The following is a 6000-nucleotide window of genomic DNA, read 5'->3' as shown; positions in this document are numbered from 1 at the left end:
AACTTGGGGCTGGCAAGACTTAATTTACCATTCCAGAAATTTCGTGACCTGCAACTAGGTGCTCAGTGTAGTATCTGCATTCAGCGGTGTCTGAAGCGGGGCACTTGCAAAATGGATGAGAGGGGGAAAGGAAAGCAAAAGGAGAATTATTAAAAGCATTGTATTTATATACGAGGAATGTATCTTAAAATAAACCTTGGAAAGAAATCACGGTTCAAGCAGGTATTTGTAAACAGTAGTATAAATGAGACAACTCTGTTATAACTGCCTTTGCTCCTTTTGAAGGATGACGGTAGGTTAGGAGATGTGGTATTGGATGCCTGGTGAACCTTTTTGGCATAAGGGTAAAAATGATGAAAATGACCACCATAGATAACTGAGTATTTCTGGTCATCTGGCGTTTCCTCCACTTCTGAAAATCGACACTGGAACTCTTGAATTACTTTTCCTGTGGCAAATTTCAATGTGCGGAGAGCAGAAGCAGCAGCAGCAGCAGCAGCAGCAGCAGCAGTAGCAGCATATTTGCATATTTCAATTGTACCTCACTTGTCCATTGTTCTCACTCCACTCTGCATCCATTTTGCTGCCTGGGTTTTTGTGTTTTCTCTCTTTTTATTTTGGACAATAATTTCACTGATCAGAGGAGGTTTCACTTCAGTTCAGTTCAGTTTAGTCACTCAGTTGTGTCCAACTCTTTGTAACCCCATGAATCGAAGCACGCCAGGCCTCCCTGTCCATCACCAACTCCCAGAGTTCACTCAAACTCACGTCCATCGAGTCAGTGATGCCATCCAGCCATCTCATCCTCTGTCGTCCCCTTTTCCTCCTGCCCCCAATCCCTCCCAGCATCAGGGTCTTTTCCAGTGAGTCAACTCTTCACATGAGGTGGCCAAAGTTTTGGAGTTTCAGCTTCAGCATCAGTCCTTCCAATGAACACCCAGGACAGATGTCCTTTAGGATGGACTGGTTGGATCTCCTTGCAGTCCAAGGCCCTCTCAAGAGTCTTCTCCAACACCATAGTTCAAAAGCATCAATTATTCAGTGCTCAGCTTTCTTCACAGTCCAACTCTCACATCCATACATGACCACTGGAGGAAGGTAGGAAATGGCAATTGCTAGTATGATACACATTTATTGCTACGCTGATCTCGGTAACTGTATACCATCTTGCAACTGGATTACCTGGGTTAAAAAAAGAGGTCTTGAATTTTTTTGGTGCTTTGGGAATTCCCTGTTTGGGGCTAAGTCAGGTATAGCAGGGTCCTTTGAGGTCCCAGGTACCTGAGAGTTTAATTATTACCTGTTCTGATGAATCAGTTAGACAGAATGTTGGCTGTTCTCTCTACGCTTTTGAAGGGCATGCCAGGTTTGTACCTCCTGGGCTGAACCCCAGAGGATGCTGTTCCAGAAAGCTTCACAGGGAAGGGACATAAAGGGTTAGTGGGGATTAGCAAGGAAGACTGTGGTGCGGCTCCACATTGCTGCCAGGCTGTGCCCTCTCTCCTGACTTGCTAATTTCTTATTCTCTAGGCACTGGTCTTACTCTTTGCCCTTTTATGGATTCAGTTCAGTTCAGTTCAGTTGCTCAGTCATGTCTGACTCTTTGCGACCCCATGAACTGCAGCATGCCAGGCCTCCCTGTCCCATAACCAACACCTGCAGTCCACCCAAACCCATCTCCATTCAGTCGGTGATGTCATCCAACCATCTCATCCTCTGTCATCCCCTTCCCCTTAGCATCGGGTTGCCAAAGTATTGGAGTTTCAGCTCCAACACCCAATAAACACCTAGGACTGATCTCCTTTAGGATGAACTGGTTGGATCTCCTTGCAGTCCAAGGGACTCTCAAGAGTCCTCTCCAACACCGCAGTTAAAAGCATTAATTCTTCGGTGCTGAGCTTTCTTCACAGTCCAACTCTCACATCCATAGACGACTACTGGGAAAACCATAGCCTTGAGTAGATGGACCTTTGTTGGCAAAGTAATGTCTCTGCTTTTGAATATGCTGTCTATGTTGGTCATAACTTTCCTTCCAAGGAGTAAGCATCTTTTAATTTCACAGCTGCAATCATGGATTAGACAAACTTTATATACAGAATACATATGTTTGTGTGTATGTGTACACGAGAACATGTCACAGTGTTTGTGCAGGCAGTCAGGGTGACCTAGGAAGGAACACCTATCCCCTAGTGGCTGCAAGTGCATGTATGTGTACTCACCTGGCACAAATCAGGTGTCCTCATGCTTGCTGAGTTCTATCTGAAATGAACAGCCCTGTGCCCTTGGGGGTATTGTTGGTGTAAATATCTCCAAAAAGACTAGTTCAAAAAGAGATGGAGACTCCATTCTTGCTGAAGAAGGAGGAGAAGAGGAAGTGTGATATCTGAAAGAAGGATAGAATATGGTGAGGCCTTGCCCAATACCCACTAGCAGGGACTATGCAGTATACCCTTCCATGTCTCATGTAACGAAGTGGAAAGAGGATTCTAGAGTTTCTTAATTCGATTCAGTAGAGGTATCGGAAAATTATATACATATATATATATAATGCACACCATGAGGGAACAAAGCCTACTGAGTATACCTAGAGAAAGAGTATCCTCCATGGGGAAAAACATGACTGTCTGGGCCTACGTCTTTCTTTTCTTTTGACATTTGTGGAAGGGTTTGTTGTTGTTGTTGTTGTCTGTTTGTTTGTTTTTTAACCAAAAGCAGGTGATAGAGTGTCTAGTTCTACTAGGTCAATCTTAGTGAATGAACTGGGGACGTATACAGCAGTCATGCTCCCCTAATGACCTGAACTTGGAAGACTAACCCACTGCTCCTAGACAGGATTCATGCTGATGTTCAAATACAGGAAAGTTTGTTTAGAACTCTGTGGCTGCATACAGTTCCTTTCCAACACTGAAGCAGAAGGATGATATAGGCCTAAGGTACCAGATCAATGTCTACAGGTGGCCTTTGGAGAGAGCAGAGGGGACGCTGAGTTGTGTATATAAATAGGCACACATTCAACCATAAACTTCTGGGTTACAGATACTGATAAATTTGCAGTCAGACAGTCTCTAAACAGGAACTGGAGATAAATATGTGGATGCTTTGGAGTCAATATTAAATTGGTTTAAAAAGTTAATATACTGATGCAGACATTAGTTTTTTTTTCCAGAAACTTGCTGTTAGTATGTGGGTTACAGATCACACATTCTGCACCCTAGAAATAATTATGGCTAATTCCTGAATCCACTCTCCCCTCTTCTGTTGCAAACCCATGTTGCTCTACATGGGAATGTTTAATATTTTGGACAATTGGGATAGCAAAAATGCCAGAAAGACCTAAGAGGCTGTATGTGTTCAGAATATATGTCTTCAGAAATTCCCTGGCTTGACATGTTCTGAGAAAAATCCAAACAAGTGGACTCAGATGTCGTACAAAAGTGGAGGTGACTGGCCAACTTAGAAACAAACATTGATGTGTAAATACAGAGAGTATAAGATGTAGCTATATTTTAAGAGAAAATATAGGATTTTGTTGAATTGGAAATTGGACAGAATTTTTGTTAGATGTTTCCAGAGACAAGTGAAAAAGTCACTTGGAAACACAAAATAATTCATATATGAATATTCATACTTAGATACACAATCTGAATGATGAAACTCCTCAGTGCTTGATGAAAACTTTTTGTCCAGTGAAAGCAACAGAGGCAGGGAAGCTTGGGCCCAGATATTCATTCACAGACTCATAGTGAAGTAATGAATCTTTGACCAGAAGGCAACTAACCACAAAGTGACCTAGCTAAGTAGGGATGGCCTTCAATTGCTAGAATTTTTTTTTTTTTCCTCTCAAGCTGGGAATGGAGTGTGTGTTAAATATGAGGTAACATTGGTAAGAGATTTCAAGTTATTGACCTTGAGTAGATAACTAGTGGTGAAAAAAGAGGAATAGCTTTTCATGTTGTAGTGGAGAATAGATATTGCTGTTGTCCTGTAGCTCAGGTGGAGTATGGCCTAGTGGACGAGAATGGAACTGAAAGAAGAGCTGTCCCTAGGAGGAGCAAATGGCAATTATTGCCTTATCATTTTGATATGCTTCAAGATTTTTTTTTGCTGGGGGAGGTCAAGGGAGTATGGTGGCTTATCAGATGCTTCATGATCCAAGAGGCTCAGACCTGCCTTAAACATGCCTTAAGTTTCACCTTAGATTTGCTCTGCCTCCAAAGTCTATTTTCCTCTCAGACAATCCCAGCATTCAGCTTTTTACTGGGAAGATTCTGGGATTGTGTGGAATCAGGTGGGGGCAGGGATGGGTGGGATGTGGTGCTTCATCAACTCCAGCATTGCCATGATGGTCTTCCTGTGCGCCCAGCAGCCATAATATTGCTTCATAGAGAACAGTGGGCTCACACTTTTCCCACTGGCCTAAGCAGGAGAGAAGCTGAGAGGCCCTTTGTATTTTAGGCCTCATGGTTAGAGTGGTGCTCTGGGACCTTCAAAGGGGAAGGAGAGAGGTGCTTTTGGCAGTAATACAAGTACTTTAGGGTCCTAGCCACTCCCCCACACTGTTAGGGTCTGGAAGCAAGTCCGATGCTTGCGTAAGTGACCTTAGTTTCTTTGCCAGTATTTATGGCCTGTGTGATTCTGTCTCTTTTGCAACTGGCTACCTTACTGACTCCTGGGTGGCAGCCACTGGAATGAGAAGCAGCTGGGGCTGGGATGGATGGACTCCTCAGTTTGCACTGTGGCCCAAGTGATTTGTCCAAAGTCAGATGTGACTTGATGGTTCTCTCCAAGGTTTGTCTTTGGAAAAGATACCTGATATTTTTATTGAGTAAAAATCCATTGAGGGTTCTAGAAAGTATAATGTTCTTCCTTTATTTTTTTAAGAACTGTGTTTCTCAAAGTTACAGTGTCATTCAGCTCTTCTGTGTTTCTCACTTGGCGATCAGACTCGGGGAAGTTGGCTTGGGGAAGTTGGCTTGAAGAAATTCCAACAGGACAAAAATATAGTTTGTGAACTAAAAGACAAGAGGCAGAAGGTGACCAATTTACATAGATTTGGAATTAAGAGAGAAGTCATATTCATTTACATGCGGAAGCCCTTGTAAAATTAAACACTGTAAGCTATAATAAAATTGTCTAGGTGCAGACAGACAGGAGTGGATGATTCAGGTGAAGATGCTGACAGTAGAACAGATGGGCGTTCCAAGAACCTCTCCCAGGATATCTCCTCCTACATCATTTCTGACAGTCCTCTTGTCCAACTTAATTTCTGTTGTTCTGTTCACAGTATGGCAAGGAGACCAACAATTTGGATCCTAAGACTTAAATTTTTAAAAAGCTACTGCTTCCACTTCCTGTTTCACCACCCACTTCCCGCCCTTACAAGAGATCTATAGAGGGCACACTATGCTAAGTGTACACAGGGTCGAAGAAGGCTTGAACCTGTCCTAGCTGGGAGAGTTCTTCCCCAGAAGCAGCTCTCCTAGGCTAGGTGGATGGAGACAGATTTAGAAAGCCATTGGCTCCAGCTCACCCACATAAGATTCAGAGTGGGGATTGCTGATGTGTGGTGCTGGGGCAGCGAATCACCGCTCCCAAGACTGAAAGGTCCTTCAAGGAGTGATAGAAGTGGTATAGGAAGCCAGAAGGTGCCCTTGAATTGACAAATATGCAAAGTTTAAAAGAAACACTGATGTCAGAGGCCATCTGGCTTTGGGAGAGTGCTCAGGTGTACTGTCTTCACCTTCTGCCTTTGTTTTATTTAAATTGATAGCAAGGATTCCCTTTCAGACCTGATAGTGCCATGGAGCCATTTCTCACATCTCTAACCTTGGCATCCTGAGGAGCAATAGATGCCAAGAAGTATCTCTATTGGTACTTCAAGAGCCCAGTTTGAGACAGCCCTGGGTTGTGGAGTATACAGCATTGGGTGTGGGTACTTTCCAAAGTATCACAAAAATCTAGGAAATTAGGGATAGCATGGGGAGAGGAGGTTGGGCATTG

The sequence above is a fragment of the Capra hircus genome, unplaced genomic scaffold, assembly GCF_001704415.2.
Source record: "Capra hircus breed San Clemente unplaced genomic scaffold, ASM170441v1, whole genome shotgun sequence".
Classification (NCBI taxonomy): domain Eukaryota; kingdom Metazoa; phylum Chordata; class Mammalia; order Artiodactyla; family Bovidae; genus Capra; species Capra hircus.
Note: the sequence above shows the minus strand (reverse complement) of the source record.